Raw genomic sequence first — 21,256 nt, 5'->3', positions numbered from 1 at the left:
TTGTACACCTGAAATCTATGTAACTTTACTAACAATTGTCACCCCAGTAAACTTTAATTAAAAAAAAAAAAATCAAACAACAAAAAAAAGAAAAAAATAAGCAAAAGTGCTGAACAAGGTGCTGGAAAATGTGTGTATAGAATGGTCCCTGAGGACACCAGAACCTTGTAACCATGGACATATTAAAATATCTATACATAGTACAAAAATTATTTATTTTGAAGCCAAGGACAATAATTGGTACGAAATCTCCAAATTTTCATTATAATGATTCATTCATGTTATAGATTTCAGTTTCTAAAAACAATTACTTTGCAGTGACTTTGAGGTTTAAAATCAATGAATTATATTTTGTGTCATTGCTGAGTTACCTTTTCTATTGACAATGTACATAAATGTGTTTACTATATAATTAAAAATAAATTAGTGTGAAGGGTATAGTGACTTAGACAGGGCCTGCCCTTGTCTTCATTTCTTAAGCCCAGCTGGGAACACGTAGACCAGGAGTTCATTCTGTTAGTAATTCTACCTCACAACACTCATTTCTCATATAGCATCCTAAAGCATGACTACAGGAATCCTTCTGAAATAGAAATCCAAGAGTATCACTACTTGGTTCATGGAAGAATTTCATGAAATGAGATTGCCTATAAAATAAGCCTCAGGTGGTGTTGATGACAAAATCAATACCATTATGGAAATGTCAACACCACTTCTTCTGAGAGACTTTTCTTGAAACACTCAGGTTAACTGAAGGGCTTTTCTTCAGTGCTCTTATCAAACCAAGCACGTCTCTGACGTGGCACGCCAGGCATGGCATTATGTTCCCTTATCTCCCTCCCACAAGAAACTTAGGCCCTTGAAAATATGGACTGTAGTCTGTTCATTTATATTTCTAGCACTTTGAAGACTGCTTGGTATATTGTAGGAAATCACCCACTGGTAATTGAATAAAATTTTGAAAAGAAGTGAATTAATGAATAAAGCGGATAACTATTCTCATATTCAAAGAAGATGTAGATTTCTTTGGTTTAATGCCAGACCACACCGGTAAAGCTACAGTTTAATTCCTCAAAACCAAAAAAGAAAAAAAAAAGTTTTGTTGGCAGCAAGAATATAGGGAACATATATCTCATTTATACATACAATAGCTGCCATGATATCATTTCCTATTTGTTTAGAAATGCGAAACTAAAATAGGAGAAATGCGCGAAGTAAATTTGTGCTATTGCATTCAACAGTAAGGCTGCATTCCACAATACAATTAGCAAAAGACTTTCTGGCCTGGGATTTTGTAGCTCAGGAAGTGAAACTTCAATTACCAGTTAAAGTCACTGCATTGCAGCAGGAATGTAAATTGCAGAACAGATAGTGTTCTTATATCGGTGTTTTTGGGTTTGCTAAGCAAAGAAGAAATATGGACGAGCTGTCAGCAGATTGTTATGAGTTACTAAATCTTTACCTTGTGTTCACTCTTTTAGTCTTTATTTTGAATGCAGTTCAGTTTTGTGAAAAACTAAAGATAAAAAGGTAATTGAACGCTCATTTTATAGGAAAGTCACTATCACTATGCCTAGAAATAAAATTATCCATTTTAATGAAATGTACTGCTTTGTAGTATTAATAAACAAAATACCACTTCCACTAATTGTTAATATTAAACACACTTCAACTGTTATTAAAATGAATTCACATGGAATAATTTCTTACAGGATCAAATATTCAGAGGCTATATTCAAATTTGAAAGTTGCAAATTTTCCAAAAATGGTAATTTTAGCTCAACTTTAAAATAATTAATAATTGTAACACATTATTCAGTGCACTGGTACTAATTTTGAATTGTTTTAGAATTATTTCCTGTCTTCTCAAGTGAATTCCTAATGTTAGTACTGCTAAATTTAACCTGTCACAAAATGATGCTGTAAATGCAAAGAATATTAGACATGTAAATATTCAAGAAGCTACATACCTCTCTGTGATCTTAGGCAAGTCACCGAACTACTCTGAGCTTCATTTTTCTTTTTCATCTATGAAATTACTGTATTATGAATTATCCTGTCATCTATGGAGAGTTTTTGTGATGATCAAAAGATTCAGTTAAAACATTACTTACATGGAAATTATTTTTTTAAACACTAGATGACTACATTTCCCTCATATTTAGAGTAATTTGGAACTACTGATCAATTGCTTGTACGTTAGTCGCAATTTGTTTTCTTCCATTATGTTTTTGGGATTTTCTTCACAATTTAAAACATCCATAAATAGAAATAATATATATGTACATAATGCTCTGTTTTTACTGCAGTCAAACTTGCTTATTCTTTTTTCTTAAGTTCCAGGTTTCTCTGTAGCTATACAGCTATACTAAAATATTCCTGATTTCACATCAGTTCTAAGAGTGGGAACTGAAATTTGTCTTTTATATAGACTCCTTACTTTATCCTAGTGTAGGCTGACTTAGTAAGCCTAAAAGTATATCATCTCGGTCATTGACTTGAAGCAGACATGAGTCAGTAAAATAATCCAAGTATGGTGTTTCAGATTAGTAAATTCATCATTCTACACGCTGAGGGTGATTGCTGTCTTCACTGGTAGAAAATGCCGCTCTGAAGACTCTACTATCATGCAAACTTTTTGTTTTGCTTTGTTTTGTTTTGGCTCTTGTAAAATCAGTGAGATAAGGGTGGGTTGCACGACCGAAGTTGGAACATACTGGAAGAGCACAGATTCATTCAGCATCCCTCAAATGTATGTTGGCTGACCCTCTATGGCTGGGTCCCTGTAATATAAGGTCATCATGTAGACGGAGAAGAAAAATTGTCAATAACAACTGTCCTGTGAATGGACATGTCTAGTGGCCAATTAAGTGGTGACACATTGACATTAGGTTTTAGATTTTGCCTTATGACATTAGAGTTACATTTTACTATCTTCAAGCCTTGGTAAAGTCAGACAAGAAAACCTCTCCGCAATAGTTTTTTGTGGTTACTGTATCAAATTACCACAACTGGGTGGCTTAAAACAACTTTCAGTTCTGGAGGCGAGGCATCCCTAGAAATCAGTATAACTGGGCTGAAATCAGTGTCAGGAACACACTCCCCCCAGAGACTCTAGGGGAAGAATCTGTTCCTTGCTCTTCCAGCTTCTGGTGGCTGGTAGCACTCCTTGGATTGAGGCATTCCTTGGACTCCATCTTTAAGACCAACATCCTCAAATCTCTTTCTGCTTTGTCTTCACATAGGACATTTGTGATTGTATTTTGGACCTACCCATATAATCCACAATAATTTCTCCATCCCACAATTCTAAATTTAATCACATCTGCAAGACCCTTTTTCCTTATAAAGTATTAATTACAGGTTCTAGGGATTAGGAACTGGTATCTTGGGGGATGAAGGCATATTCTTACTATCACCTTCTTCCTCTTCACCTTAATACTTGGTAGCCAAAGGAATACTGGCCACTTAATCCAAATCTTCCAGCATACCCTTCAAAAAATGATGAAAAATAAGAAGAATAAAAGAAGCAAGACCCATACCGACAGGATAACTAAAAGAGATAGAACACCCAATCTTCAAATTACCTGTAAGTATAAAAAGCGCTCTCTCAACTGCATGGAGAGGCAATGCAGCTTAGGAGAAATAGCACGGAAGACAGACCAGAAGAGTTAGCCTAAGATTGACCTAGTATAGCTACAGAAAAATTAGTCTAACTTAAGTGAAATAATATTGAAAAGGAGTCATAGGAAATTAGAGCACTTATTCTAAAAAGGGACATAAATTCCATATGTCTATACACACACACACACACACACACACACACACAAAACCTGTGCATGAATGTTAATAACAGCTTTATTTATAATTTAAAAACTAAAAGTGTCCTAAATGCCTATCAACTGATAAACGGATAATCAAATCATGGCATATCCATGCATAAAAGAAATGCCCTTTACTTAAATGTGGTTCTGCTTCTTCCAGGTTTAAGTTCACGTCTACTAATCCACCACATGTCATAGCTCCACACACGAAAGAAAGGAAGTGCGCCAAGGAAACCAAGACTACCGCAGAAACAGAATTCACCTTCATATCTGCTGCTTAATTACGCTATTTAAACCTTGCCTATAAAGAGCTTTAAAATGTATCCACATGTTAAATTGTCTGTCTTTTAGGACATCATCTATTGTCACTCCGACTTTAATAATTTAAAGTCTGTGCGCTTGTTTGGAGTCACTATTGTTCATCTAACAATGGTCTTGTAGACTTGTAGCAAGCTGTAATTTGAGTCTTGTCATTCTTGATGCCATAGCATCCCAAAACCAATCACATCTTACCACCTACACCACCACAACTCTGATCCAAACCACTATGAGCTCTTGCCTGCAGAGTTGCAATATTCTTTTCTACTTCTGTATTTGTTCCTCTACAATCCACTCTCCATTTTAAAATTCAAGCCATATCAGGTTACTCTGTTGTCAAAACTTTCCAATGACCACATCTCATTCAGAGAAAGAGCCAAAAATCCTTATAATAGTCTGCTGTGAGACCCTTACATAATATAAAGGAACAGACTGCCAAATCCGACTCAGGTGAATCAGAGGTGGTACTCAGTATCAAGTCTTACTAATGACGTCAAGAATAATTATGAGGCAAAGGAAAGCAGAGGAGGTCTAGGACAAAATACCCCATGTTTTTTCTCACTGTCTCAGGATTTGCTCTGATGCAAATTAACATACGAATTCACTAAGTAATATATACAGCTATATTATTTACTCAAAGGCTTCTGTTTTGATAATGATATATCTCTATTTTATTCTCAGGTTCCTGACATTTTTCCTCAAACCATGTCCTAGAAACCCATCAATTTCAAGTTGGTTTTTTTTTTATCATATGCAACCCTAGATAAATCAGGTCTATTCTGCTGAAAGCATTCCATAAACAGACTCTCTTGCTAGCAAATGAAACTGATTTGCTTGCCAGAGAGTTTGTTATTGGCATGTTTATATTTGTATTTGATTGGTTCATCTTTTTTGTTTCCCACAATTGTCCCTCTGTAGAGGGACAGAATGGATTGCAGTCCTGCTCCTTGCCCATTTTTTTTTTCCCCAGGGCCCTACCGGATTTGACTTTCATTTCCTTGATGGCTTCATCTGCCACTTATCTTCCCCTAGTTCATTCCATCTCAGCCATTCTAGTCTCCTTTCTTGTTCTCAAAGACACCAAACTTCCATTTCTGGAAGTTTATGCACTCGCTAATCTTTCTGCCTGATAGGTCTTCCCAGATATTTGTACGTCTAGCTTTCTGTTTTAATTCAGGTTTGCTCACAGTTCTTCTTGCAGAGGACTTCCCTAAACATCTTATTTATTAGAATCACTTTTCCTCTCCAATATTCCCTTTCTCTACTTTATTTCTCGCCGTATCATCTATCATGATCTAACATATCAATATCTTACTTGCACGTTTTTATTGTGCATCTCTCCCTATTAAAATTAGGACCATGAAGCACCAATTTTTTGCTATTTTTACCAGTGTTGTACCCCCACCATTTTGAATGGGGCCGGGGCTAAGTAGTCCCTCTATTAAGTGTTTGTTGACTAAATGAATGAAATAAATAATCATTACTAAAAAATTATGTTGTTACCCACATTAGCCATAACTCTCTAATTTCTCCCTCATTTTCTATACATGAGCTCATTTCAAATCCATTTCCACAGACTAATTGTATTATACAATATTATCTTCCTTTGGTAGGCATTAACTTGGACATTTTTTTTTTCCAAATGCCTCTTCCATTGGGTTAGCAAACTATTTCTTTATTTTAATCATGAAAATTTCACACTTTCTTTGCTTTCTACCCATCTTCCCTCATTTATAGTTTCTTCATGTTGAAGCAAGACAACACTTGCTTTAATTTCTATTGTCTAAGATATACCCAGATTGTTACTTGACCTTTACTGGAATACTTTGTAAACACTGAAGCTTGGATTAAGTTTACCTATTAAGAGTCCCATCAACTTATCAGTTCCTAGCTTTTGATAATATGATATCAGAACCTTAGGTACCCAAAGGAGAATGTCAGTTTCTTTCTCTATTTTTTTTTCTCAAAGATCTATTGATCCCAGAGGTTGTCATTTATGAATTTATTGAGATAATCTTATAACCAACACTACTATGGAGTTCCTGATATATACAAGACATTTTACCATATTCTGGAATTCACTATAGGAGACAGCATTGCTCCTTCCCACTTTTTTTCTTTTTTTTTTTTTTTTCTTTCCTTTTTACAGATACTGGACTTATAAATTACTTCAATTCAGTTTAACTGATATATTTGTATTAGAATTCACATGGAATTTCAAAGGAACAATGTATGTTGCTTGGGCTAGTTATCTCTATTTAGTCATTTAGTCAAAATTAGAGATAGGAGGTGGATTCCCTCTTATGTCTTATTTCATTTTATATCTTGGTGTGGGCCTAGAATGATGGATATATCTTCCATGATTATTCTATGATACAAGTGTGGTTCACAGCCATTCTAACATGCTTTATGTCATGAACGAAAAGGCCTATATTCAATTTCCTCCTGTATGAAATAATGTTAGCAGTGTGAACTTGGCAGAGTTCTGGGCATTAAATAAGAGAATATAATTGAAATATGGAGCACAGTCTGTGATCAGGAAGAATTGCTTGAAAAACCTGTATAGCTTTGTGAATATAGCCCAGGTCCTGGAGTTAGGTATTTTTAGTTCAAATACAGGTTCTATTATTTACTATCTGTGTGATCTTCAGCAAATTGTTTAACCTCTCTGTGCTTAAATTTCTTTATGTATAAACTTAGGATAATAACAGTACCAAAGTTCATAGAGATGTTTGAGCATTAAATGTGGTAAGTGCATGTAAGTCATCGTAAATAATGTTTGACACACAATAACTAAGAATGATAGTAGCCTTTATTCTTTCTTTACTACACTTATTTTAAGGAGTATTATGAAAATAATGATTAAAGACAATGCCACCTAACAATACAGTGTGAGTAGGCTGTTACTAAGTATAAATATTCTATTGTTATTCTGCTTTTGGGTCACAAATACCTTTATTCTGACTAATGCTTAATTTTAACACCTCATCCACACGTATTTGCCTTTTTATTTTTATATTGACTCCTGCCTCATAATTTAACTCAGCATTAAATTCATTCTTCTGTAATATTTGTATTCTTTCCTGTCTGCTTATTGGGTTGTCTGTTAATAAATACCCATTAGCACTTCCAAATATATCTTTATAAATGCAAACATTGAGATTATTTGTAGAGCATAAAAATGCCACAAATGAAACACATAATGCTGTAACGTATTTTCATTAAAACAAATACATCTTATTTGAAAATGTACTTGCACCATTATTGTTTTGTACTTTGTTCTATTTCTGCTATATTTGTAACACCTGTATAAGCATTGGCATAATGTATTTCTGAGATTACCTAATCTTGTCTCCTTCCCAATATTTGCTTAACGGGAACTCAGAAGAAACCAAGGGCTTCCTAACAAACACTCCTTAGATAAATAGAAGGTGGCCTTTGGGATGTTTAAATAATCCCACAGTTTTATTGAGGCATAAAGTAAAGTTTGAAATAGTTTTATGGGCCAGTGCTAAGTGTCCAATCTGGCCAGAAAAAGTTCATCTCAAACTTATTTAGAATTGTCTTACAGGGAAATCCTTTTCTTCCCAGAGTATATAAGTGTCTTTCATACATTGTATTTTCTGATTTGCCCAGGTTATCAGGAATCTTAAAAGCATATGTAGTGTAGTCCTAGAATGTGTGTTAAGTCTAACAAAATTATTTTCACATATGCACATTATCTTTGATTTTTTCAATTAAATTTATTAGGGTGACATTTGTTACTAAAACTATATAGGTTTCAAGTGTACATTTCTATAACACATCATCTATGAATCACATTGTGTGCTCACCACCCAGAGTCAGTTCTCCTTTCATCACCATGTATTTGACCCCCTTTACCCTCTTCTACCATCCTCCCCTTACCCCCTGGTAACCACTAAACTTTTGTCTGTGTTTATGAGTTTTTGTTTGTTTATTTGTCTTGTTTATTTGTTGCTTTCAGTTTTATATCCCATATATGAGTAAATTCATATGGTTCTCAGCTTTTTCTGTCTTATTTTGTTTAGCATGATAACTTCAAGATCCATCCATGTTGTTGCAAATGGCAGTATTTCATCTTCTCTTATGACAGAATAGTATTCCATTGTGTGTACATACCACATCTTCTTTATCCAGTCTTCCATCGAAGAACACTTCAGCTGTTTCCATGTCTGGCCACCATGAATAAGGCTGCAATGAACGTGTATCTTTATGGATAAATGCTTTAAGATTTTTTGTGTAGATACCCAGAAGAGAGACTGTTGGGTCATATAGTAAATCTATTCTTAATCTTTTGAGGAACCTCCATAGTTTTTTCCATAGTGGCTGTACCAGTTTATATCCCCACCAGCAGTACATGAGTGTTCCTTTTTCTCCACAATTTCTCCAACACTTGTTATTACTTTTTTTGTTGCTAATAGCCATTCAAGCAGGTGTAAGGTGATATCTCATTGTGGTTTTGATTTGCATTTCCCTGGTAACTAGTGAAATTGAGCATCTTTTCATATATCTGTTGGCCATTTTTATATATTCTTGGGAGAAGTGTCTGTTCAGGTCCCCTGCTCATTTTTTAAATTGGATTGTTTGGGTTTTTGATTGCTGAGTTGTATGAGTTCTTTGATTTTAACACACTTTCTCTTTAAATTAAACTTATCATTATATTTTTCTATAAACTGACTCAGTACTTTGGAGAGAGGGAAAAATTAATACATTCAATAAATTAATACATCTTCAAGATCTGGAAAACTCAGTGAGTTGAAGGGACTTGTGTCTTTTCTCACATCAATAGACTAATAGCTCCCGTTGATATCAGTGAAAATTACAGGTAAGACAATGGAACAAGAAATATACCACAAATAATACATTTTTTTCACACTCCCATATTAAGCTGTCAATTGTTAATTTCATCTTGAAAAGAGAATTAGACTTAAGTCTAATTCATGGAACAAATTACTCTGGCATTCATGCTCTCAGGATAAAAAAATGTATACAGGTAACGCTTTCCTGTTCACCTATATGAAAACTTCTATAAATTTCTTTTTCACTTCAATTATTCATTTCAAGGAGTTTCCAACATTATGTTTCTGGACATAAGACTATACCACTAACGAAGTTTGAATTGGTGTCATTCACTGACCTTATACTAAGTTTTATTGTACTCAATAAAATGTAGGCTAGAGCTGTGTTAAAACACAGAGATATCTATAGCTTGAGTCCAATTTATAAGAAAATCACCTAAGATACTCATATTATTAATAGATATCTTTTCTCAGTATTCCTCTTCCATACATTCATCACCATAAATAAAAAAAAATAAAGTAGAAGACACTATGTGCAACCCTTAAGGCAATCAGACTGTGTTAATATCAATAATAAACCTACACATCTATCAAATGATAAGAAAAAAATTTAATGTAAATATGAAGTGTGAATAGAGAAGAAATGTGAGTAGCCAATTAATTATGGTCAACATCATGCACACATTTAAAAAATGAGATGCCTGTGGTCCTTATTTAGATTAACAAAACTGAAAGTATCACAGAGAATTAAAACATTCTCATACATTTCTTATGGCAGTATGGATTCCTATACTTTGTGGAAGAAACTTTGCATTATCTGTTAAAAACGGAGAGAAAGAATATATTTTGACCCCACAATCCTAAATTTGTGGATAAATCATGCGATATGAGAGTAACAATACATTGTGTAAATGAACAAGAATGCTTATTGCAACACTGTTTGTATAATGAAGAATAACAGTGAAGGACAGGATGGCCATTGTACCATGTAATAACAATGCCATGCTCCATTCTTCTTGCTCTGTGACCTGGAAGATTTAATCTGTATGAACTGCATTAGGGATTCACTTGCATTCTGAAACCCTTTCAGGTGGGTTAGATAGTGATGGGAAAGAAAGGAAGGGCATAAATTCAGGATATTTATTCCCCAGACTCATTCCCTTCTAGGTTTCCCTGAGTTAGTTATGTCCCTCAACCAAAGGCCACAGCTCCTGTCAAGAATTCTTTCTAAATTCTGATATCTGCTCCCTTCTCTTTCCTGTTCAGGCTTCTTAATGTTAGTGTGTCCCTAGCTTGCTTTTTTTTTTTTTTTTAACTCCTTTTTAAATAGTCCCTGTTCTAAGTTATCTTCAGATGGAATGTACCATCCAGTGTCACATGGGATCTTATTGATACATCTATCTTTGAAAGAACAATTCAGAGTGACGTCATAGGAACGGCGGCAGCCGGGTGCACTTTTTGAGTTCTCCTCTGGATCTTATCACAAACAGGACATCTATAACTCAACAAAGGACTCTCTGCTCATCACCCAGAACAACTAAGAGACTTGTGCAAGAATTCCTTGAAGGTAGGCAAATTAGGCGAGCAGGGGAAGAGGGAAGGGAGCCGAGTGGAGATGTGGCTGTATCTGCGGTGGTGGAAATGCCGCTGGCATCCACAGCTGCAGAGATGCAGGGGATCCCAGGATGGAACAGAGAACACAAAAGCCAGGTGGGCTCTTTCCCTGCGTCCCACAGCTGATCTCTCCCGCCGAGGGGGCAGCATATCCAGCATTTGAGGCAATAACCTCAGCTGAGACCTCCAGTTGCGCTCTACCTCAGACAAAGGACACAAACTCCACACATGGGCCCCTCCCCCGGCTCTTCCAATCCTATCCCCCGCCCTTCCAGAGATTTAAACTACCCTTGAACTGAGGAGTAGTGTCAGATTACAGAGGAGCCTTAGTGCTCAGGCTCTGGGAAGAATGGTGTGCAGCTCTGACCCAGGGAAGAGGCTGGGAAGAGTGTGATTTTTGCTGGGCTGGGAGAGAGAAGACCCCTCCATCCCTAGCCCCCACCCTTTCTGGCCTGCCTAGGGCGGGGCAATTACAACTGTGGAGGCATTTCCAGGGATCAGCGATAGGTGGCAGACGCAGCTCTGGGCTTTCAGCAGCTCAGAAAACTCCCGCCCGCCACACACACACACACACACACACACACACACACACACACACGGAAGAAGTGCCCTAAGACTCAGGAGAACTGGACACAGGGCTGGTGGTGCTACTCTCAGTGAGCATATGTGCAGGCAAGGGCAGAAACTGCACTGACTTTGTAGAAACTAACAGCCAGACCCCTCAGCCCCACATCTAAATCTGCAGTCCCAACGTCACTCTGGGCACGAGGTGACCGGTTATGCCTGCACCATACACAGAGGTCTCTTTGGTACAGCAGAAGACAACCTGGAGATTTCTTGGTGGGCTTAAGCCAAGACTTGCGCTGCTTTTTTTTTCATTTGTTTTGTTCTGTTTTGTCTTTATATCTTTGATATCTTTGCCTGTGTTGAGTGTGGGTTGTCAGTTGTTTTTACATGTGAATGTATTTCATATTTTTTTGTTGTTGTTGTGCTTGGTGATTTGCTTTGTTCTGAAATTGCCCTACCAGGGCCCAGATTAAGAGGCACAAGATTCAACACACCCAGAGGCCAACTCCAGACCAAACCAGAGTACTACCGGGTTTGACCTACAAGTGAAACACCCAGAGGGAATTCTCCACAGGCACAAGAGCCCATAGAGGCCAAACCACATTTAAGTGGTCGACTCTCACACAACAGAACACCCCGCGGTGGGCAGAGCCAAGTCTCACAACTAGTCAGCCTAGGAGTTAACCCCACCTACTCACAAGTGAAAAGCAATTAAAGATCTTCTTTAACAGGACAATATACACAACACAAAAGTCACCTTTGGAGCACACGCAGAGGAGAAGAACGAAGTAATGCAAGTCAAATATAAAGGACACATACTACAAAAGATAACCCAGCAAGAACTAAGGACTCTAGGGGATCTACCTAATACATTGAAGCAAACACAGAGAGTCAGCCAGAATGGGGAAACAGAGAAACATGTCCTAAATAAAAGAACAGAAGAAACCTCCAGAAATGGAACCAAACGAAACAGAGGTAACCAACCTATCAGAGACAGAGTTCAGAACACTGATGATAAGAATGTTTAAGGAGCTCAGAGATGACATAAAGAAGGATAGAGAAATCATAAAGAACAACCAGTTAAAAATAAAGAACACAATTACTGAAATAAAGAACTCACTCGAAGGAATTAACAGCAGGTTAGATGAAGCAGAGGATAGAATCAGCGACTTAGAAGACAAGTTAGCAGAAATCACACAAACAGAACAACAGAAAGAAAAAAAGAATAAAAACAATGAAGATGGTTTAAGAGACCTCTGGGATAACACAAAGCGCAACAACATGCGCATCATAGGAATACCAGAAGGTGAAGAGAGGAAGCAAGGGATTGAGAACATATTTGAAGTAATAATGTCCGAAAACTTCCCTGACCTGATGTAGGAAACCAACATACAAGCCCAGGAAGTGCAGAGAGTTCCAACCAGGATAAACCCAAACAGGTCCACACCAAGACACATTATAGTTAAAATGGCAAAGGTTAAATACAAAGAGAGAATCCTAAAAGCAGCAAGAGAAAGACAGAGGGTTACATACAAGGGAACTCCCATAAGACTATCAAATGACTTTTCTACAGAAACATTGAAGGCCAGGAGGGAGTGGCAGGACATACTCAAAGTGATGGAAAACAAAGGCCTACAACCTAGATTGTTTTATCCAGCAAGGCTATCATTTAAAGTTGATGGAGAAATAAAGAGTTTCCCAGAAAAGAATAAGCTAAAGGAATTTATTACCACCAAGCCAACATTGCAAGAAATACCAAAAGGACTTCTGTAAATAGAAGAAAAATGAGAACAATCTAACTACAAATTTAAAAATGGCAATAACTATGTACCTATCAATAATCACTTTAAATGTAAATGGATTAAATGCTCCAATCAAGAGACATAGGGTGGCAAAGTGGATAAGAAAGCAAGACCCTTGTATATGCTGTATACAAGAGACTCACCTCAGATCAAAAGACACACACAGGCTGAAAGTGAAGGGTTGGAGTAAGATATTTCATGCAAATGGAAATGAGAAAAAAACAGGGGTTGCAATACATATATCTGACAAAATAGACTTTAAAATGAAGAACTTATTAAAAGACAAAGATGGGCACTATATAATAATAAAGGGATCGATCCGACAAGAGGACATAACCCTAATAAACATCTATGCACCCAACATAGGAGCACCTAAATATATAAAACATATATTGACTGACATAAAGACAGAGATCAACAGTAACACTATCATAGTAGGGGACTTCAACACACCTCTTACAACAAGGGACAGGTCTTCCTGAAAGAAAATCAATATGGAAACAAGAGCCTTAAATGACACATTGGACCACTTGGATTTAATCTATATTTTCAGAGCATTTCACCCCAAAGGAGAATAAACGTTCTTCTCAAGCGCACATGGAACATTTTCCAAGATAGACCATATGTTAGGCCACAAAACAAGTCTTGATAAATTTAAGAAAATTGAAATCATACCAATTGTCTTCTCTGACCACAGTGCTATGAAATTAAAAATGAACTACAGGAAAGAAACTGGAAGACACACCAATTCATGGAGGCTGAATAACATGTTACTAAATAATGAATGGGTCAACCAGGAGATCAAGGAAGAAATCAAAAGATATCTCAAGACAAACGAAAATGAAAATACAACAACCCAAAATCTATGGGATGCCGCGAAAGCAGTCCTAAGAGGGAAATTCATAGCATTGCAGGCCTACCTAAAGAAACAAGAAAAATCACTAATCAACAGTTTATCTTCACACTTAAGGGATCTGGAAAAAGAACAGCAAAATAAGCCCAAAGGGAGTACAAGGAAGGAGATAATAAAGATCAGAGCAGAAATAAATGAAATAGAAACAAGAAAAACAATACAAAAGATCAATGAATCTAAAAGTTGGTTCTTAGAGAAGATAAACAAAATCGACAAACCTTTAGCCAGACTCATTAAAAAAAAGAGAGGACCCTAATTAATAAAATCAGAAATGAAAGAGGAGAAGTGACAACAGACACTGAAGAAATACAAAAAATTTTAAGATATTACTATGAGCAACTATATGCCAACAAATTTGACAATTTGGAAGAAATGGACAATTTTCTAGAGGCGTACAACCTTTCCAAGGCTAACTCAAGAAGAAACAGAAAACCTGAATAGACTGATTACCACCAGGGAAATTGAATCAGTAATCAACAATCTTCCAACAAACAAAAGCCCTGGACCAGACGGCTTTACAGGTGAATTTTACAAAAGGTTCAAAAAAGAATTATCACCTATTCTCCTCAAGTTCTTCCAAAAAATCCAGAAGGACGGAAGGCTCCCAAACACTTTTTACAAAGCCACTATCACCCTGATCCCAAAACCAGACAAGGACACCACAAAAAAAGAAAACTACAGGCCGATATCTCTAATGAACATAGATGCAAAAATCCTTAACAAAATATTAGCAAACAGAATTCAGCAATACATTAAAAAGATCATACACCCTGATCAAGTGGGATTCATCCCTGGTATGCAAGGGTGGTTCAACATCCACATATCAATTAATGTGATACACCACATTAACAAAATAAAAAATAAAAATCACATGATCATATCAATAGATGCAGAAAAAGCATTTGATAAAATCCAGCAGCCATTTATGATAAAAACCCTTAAGAAAGTGGGAATAGAGGGATCATATCTCAACATAATAAAGGCCATGTATGATAAACCCAAAGCTAACATCATACTCAATGGGGAAAAGCTAAAACCATCCCCCTTAAGATCACGAACAAGGCAAGGTTGCCCACTTTCTCCACTTCTATTCAACATAGTGCTGGAAGTTCTAGCCACAACAACCAGACAAGAAAAAGAAATAAAGGCATCCAAATTGGTAAGGAGGAAGTAAAATTGTCATTATATGCAGATGACATGATACTATATAGAGAGAACCCTAAAGACTCCACCAAGAAACTATTAGAGCTGATAGATGAATTTAGTAAAGTAGCAGGATACAAAATTAATATTCAGAAATCAGTTGCATTTGTATATACCAATAATAAAACATCAGAAAGAGAAATTAAAAAAAAAAAAATCCCATTTACAATTGCTTCAAAGACTATAAAATACCTGGGAATAAATTTAACCAAAGAAGTAAAAGATCTGTACTCAGAAAATTATAAGACAGTGAAGAAAGAAATGAAAGAAGATACAAATAGATGGAAACACATACCATGTTCATGGATAGGAAGAATTAATATAGTTAAAATGTCCATACTGCCTAAGGCAATATACATATTCAATGCAATTCCTATCAAACTACCAACGACGTTTTTCACAGAAATAGAACATATAATCCTAAAATTTATATGGGACCATAAAAGATCCCGGATAGCCTCAGCAATCTTGAGAAATAAGGACAAAGTGGGAGGTATAACAATACCTGACATCAAATTATACTACAAGTCTACAGTAATCAAAACAGCATGGTACTGGCTTAAAAACAGACACATAGATCAATGGAACATAATAGAGAGTCCAGAAATAAATCCATGCCTATATGGCCATTTAATTTATGACAATGGAAGCAAGAATGTATAGTGGGGTAAAAGTCTATTCAATAAATGGTGCTGGGAAACCTGGACAGACACATGCCAAAAAATGAAGCTGTACCACCTCCTTACACCATATACAAAAATAAATTCAAAATGGCTTAAAGACTTAAATGTAAGATCTGAAACCATAAAATTCCTAGAAAAAAATATAGGAAGAAACTTCACAGACATTACCCGGAGTAAGATTTTTACTGATATATCCCCTCGTGCGAGGGAAGTAAGAGAAAAAATAAACATGTGGGATTACATCAAACTAAAAAGTTTTTCACAGCAAAGGAAAGTATCAATAAAACAAAAAGAGACCCTACTGAATGGGAAAAGATATTTGCCAATGATATATCTGATAAGGGGTTAATATCACAAATTTATTAAAAAACTCACTCAACTCAACTCCAAAAAAACAAACAACCCAATTAAAAAATGGGCAGAGGACATGAAGAGACATTTTTCTAAAAAGGACATACAGATGGCAAACAGACATACAGATTGGCAAACTCACCAATCATTAGAGAAATGCAAATAAAAACCACAATGAGATACCACCTCACCCCAGTTAAAATGGCTATCATCAATAAATCAACAAACAACAAGAGCTGGTGCGGATGAGGAGAAAAGGGAACCCTTGTGCACTGTTGGTGGGATTGCAGATTGGTGCAGCCACTATGGAAAACAGTATGGAGGTATCTCAAAAATCTGAAAATGGAACTACCTTATGATCTAGAAATTCCACACCTAGGTATCTATCCGGAGAAATCCAAAATTCTAATTCCAAAAACTTTATGCACGCCTATGTTTATTGCAACACTATACACAATAGCCAAGACATGGAAACAACCGAAATACCCATCGGTAGATGACTGGATTAAGAAACTGTGGTACATTTAAACAATGGAGTATTACGCAGCCATAAAGAAGAAAGAAATCTTACCATTTGCAACAACATGGATGGACCTAGAGAACATTATGTTAAGTGAAATAAGTCAGACAGAGAAAGATAAGTACCATATGATCTCACTTATATGTGGAATCTAAAGAAAAGAATAAGTGAATGAACTAATCAAAAACAGTTTTGGAGACATAGAGGAAAAACTGAGGGTTGCTAGATGGGAGGGGGGTGGGGATAGGGGGAAGGTGAGGGGATTAGAAAACAATCAGTAACCACAAGATGGCCACGGGGTTTTGAAAATTAAATTGGGGAATGTAATCAATAACGCTGGAAAGATTTTGTAGGGTATCCGATGGACACTTGTCTCATTAGGGAGACCACCTCAGGGAAGATGTAGATGCCTGATCACTGCATTGTACACCTGAGCCTGAAGCTGAACAATAACGAATGTCAACTACAAGTTTGTATGTGTGTGTGTGTATATATATATATATATTTATATATATATATATATATTTACATATATATAATATATGTATATATATTTATATATATTTACAAGAAGCGGAGTACAGCATTAGGAATAGAGACAGTGGAAATGTAATGGCTCTGTGCGATGTCAGAGGGATAGTGGATGGGCGGAGGGGGGTTCACACAGTGCGAGGGATATAAAAGATAAACGTCTAAGTATTACTTTGTCTTGTGCACCTGAAACTAATTTTAAAAAAAACAGTTCAATCAATTCTAGCATAGCTATACCCATAAAATGCATTACATCTATAGGTTTAGCTTAGAGGAATGTAATATAGAGTAAGAAACTCAATTTAATGGCAAAATATGCCATTAACAAAGAGAAAAGACAGCACAGCAAGAGAAGATATACATGTAACACAAATAACTGAATACACATTAGTATCCGATTTATACAAGAAATCTCACAGATAAATTAAAAAAAGATAAAGCCTCAGTTTTAAAAATATGTGACAAGAAATATGAACATATAATTCATATAAGAGAAAACATCAATTAACTAATACAGAGAACATACATATGACAGACACATATATGAAAAATGCTCTATTTTATTTATAATCAGAGAAATATAAATTAAAAGGAATGTCATTTCACATACACTGGATTGGCAATTTTTTAAAAATATGTAAATACTAGGTGTTGGACATGATATGGAGCAAAGGGGGCTCTCATATAGAACTGGTTAGAGTGTAAATAAGTAAAGTAAGTAATGAGTTCTTTACCAGTAAGTAAAGAACTATATATATTTGATAAAATGAATATATGCATATGCTTCAAGGCAGTAATTTCACACCTACATATACTCTCCAAGCAGGAGTTAGCAAACTTTAGCCTACATCAGACTCAATTAGAGGACATGCTAAAACAGAGATTGCTTCTCCTACCACCAGAGTTTCTAATTTATCAGGGCTTGAGTGGGCCCCGAGAACTTCCATTTCTAAAAAGTTCCTAAGTGATGCTGTTGCTGCTGGTCCAGTGCCCACACTCTTGACTTGAGAACCACTGTCCTAGAAAAACGCTTACCCGTGAACCCAATGCGATATGCAAAAGCTGCTCACTGCATCACTATTTACAATAGTGAAAAATTGGAAAGAAACTTAAGGCTTGTTTATAAAAATAGATCTATAATTTGTAGTATACTTATATAATAAAATTCTATAGATTGATTAAAATAAATGAACAAAAACAACCTGTATAAATTTCATTGAAACTCACCAACCTAACAATAAAAAATAAATAAATAAATAAATAAATAAATACATAAATACATAAATAAATAAATAAATACATAAAAATTTTAAAAAATCTATTTGCAGAAGGGCAAAGTTACTGTGTTATCTATATACATTTTTGCAAAAAATGAAACAATACAATCTGTTGTTTGTGGATAAACATTTATGTGTATGATTATTTAAAAAATGTGGAAATGGCAACTCTAAATTTAAAATAGTGATAAACTCTGAGAAAGGGTAACGTGGGATTTGGGAGGAGTATACCGTGTGATTCAGCTGAATCTATAATATATTGTATCGTAAGCTGAATTGACGGGTTTCATGGATGTTCATTGTATTAGTTGCCACACGTTTTATGCATGAAATACTTCAAAAAGTAAAAACAAGTTATGTATTAACATGCATTGTGTCATATTTGTGCTACTGCCCTCAGCTGATTTATAGAAATATAACTGACTTTTACATATTGAAGTTGTAACCTTGCTACATTTACTTATTTGTTCTGGGAGTATTTATAGCTTCTTTGGGATTTTCTACATAGACATACGTTATCTCTAAACAGAAAGTTTTATTTCTTAACATCTAATCTGCATGTCTTTTATTTCTTTTTCTTGCCTTATTGCATCGACTAGAACTTCCAGTATGATGTTGAATAAGAGTGGTGAGAGACAGCATTCTATCCTTGTTCCTGATCTTTGTGGGTGGGGGTAGGGAGCAGAAGGCATTTAGTCTCTCACCATTAAGTATGATGTTACCTATAAGTTTTTAAAGATTTCCCAGTTAGGCTAAGATAAAACCCTTCTTTTCCTAGTTGGCTGAGAGTTCTTAGTCACAAACTTGTCCAATGATTTTTCTGTATACAATGAGATGACCCTGTGGTTTTTATTATTTAGTTGTTAATATGATGAATTACACTGATTGGTTTTCAAATATTGAACTATTTTCTGCACTGGTTTCTTTGGGCTGCTGTAACAAATTACTAAAAACTGAGTTGCTTAATACCTCAGAAATTCTCACACAGTTCTAGGAGGTAGAAGTCCAAAATAAAGCGTTAGCAGAGCTATTCCCCCTCTGAAGTTTCTAGGGGAAATCCTTGCTTGCCTTCTCCTAGCTTCTGTGGGATACCTGACAAGCCTTGGTATTCCTTTGTTAGTAACCTGCTATAAAAAGGTAAGGGATTGTAATAATAATAATAATAATAATAATAATAATAAAGTATATTTTAATACTACAAAACTATTCACAACATTATCGAAATGCAAAGATGTACACAACTAAAATCCATGACATAAATTGGAGGAGGTCCTCAATAACCCACAAATGACAAAATAGTTTCCAAAATAATTCACTAGTAATGAACTACTTGTTTTTTTTTTATTCAATTACACCTGAGGCTTTTCTTCCATACAGATTTAGGGTTATTTTTCCTTCCCATTGCTGACTTTCTTTACTGTTTTCCATTGAATTTATTTCAATTAACAATTTTTTCCATTTCAGTGTATTACACATCTGTTTTGGATCCAACTAATAAGAACAGAGACTATTAAATAGCTTTCTACCTCAAATTAAATAAACTTTTAATTTTGTTTAATGATTAATTCTTACTAAATATCTCCAGGAAATGCAAATTATTTAGCAGAAAATATTTAAATTGATGAGTTCACACTTCTTTTGTGTTTAATTTTTGATGCAATGCACCATCGTAGACAATCATCATAGACAATAATTTTGCAATATGCCTTCAATAATTAAATTTTATTATTTAATAATTCCCATCTAGATTTACAGAGAACTTAATAGACACCTAATCTAAACATTGGATTCTAATACACATTGGAAAGCAAGCAAGTTCTTCCGGTGTGTAGACACTAAAAGATTTTTGGCTCGTTTTTTATTAGTGAAATATCTATGCGTTTGTGATATTTTCTACAAGACATCTAGAATACAACAAGCACACACAAAAAAGATTGTTTCTCTGAAGAAAGACACTCGTTTTCAAACGCAATGTTATAAAGAAAATTTACATGGAACGGATATTGGACAAGTGTGATGAACTTCAATAGTAGAAAGCTGTTCCTAATGGGCTTTATCTCATTTCAATTTTCAAGAGGACAACCTTGTACACGAGGCTTTTGATGTCTGAAAAGAGCATTTAGAGTTTCTTTGCAAATGCTACTCTGGAGTACTCTTTTCTCAAACTGGCCTTAAAATACAAGGATTCTATTTTCTATTTCAAAGCAGGTGTTGTTTAGAGAAAAGGTCTTTAGCCTTCCTTATCTTACCAGTTATGTTCTAATTTTGTGTTTGATAATTATATAACACATAGTAGGTTCAAATTTCATCATTAAAATATGTGTCCCCAGTTCTGAAGGATGGAGATATTTCAGAAGATTTTTTTGTAATTATATTAGGTATTTAGTGTAGTTAGTTCTACATCAGTGTGACATTAATTAATATAATTAAATAAATCACAGCAGAGCATACTAGAGCTCTGGGATTAACAAACAAATCATAATTTATTATAAAGTATCTCCTGGCAACCAAGCAAAACAACAAAGCAAAATAACACACCTTACAATGAACATTCAACAGTTTTTCTTCAATATAGTTCGATTACTCATTTGTATTTTAAGTGTTTTCAACTCTATGGCAATGGTCTTTCCTTTTTTGCTTTGAATAAAAAGATTAATGATAATTACATTTGAGTGAAAGGTAGCATCTCTCACTACACTTAGTACATAATAAGACAATATATTCCTGAGTCACCGATTAAAAGTAATTAGTACATCATCATGCAAAATGAAACTAAATTCACCAGGTTGTTTGAAATGACCATTAACTATATGAATGGCTTATTCTACTAAAA

Source organism: Rhinolophus ferrumequinum, chromosome 10 (assembly GCF_004115265.2).
Source record: "Rhinolophus ferrumequinum isolate MPI-CBG mRhiFer1 chromosome 10, mRhiFer1_v1.p, whole genome shotgun sequence".
NCBI classification, from domain to species: Eukaryota; Metazoa; Chordata; class Mammalia; order Chiroptera; family Rhinolophidae; genus Rhinolophus; species Rhinolophus ferrumequinum.
The sequence above is the reverse complement of the archived record's forward strand: the minus strand, read 5'-3'. Positions refer to the sequence as shown.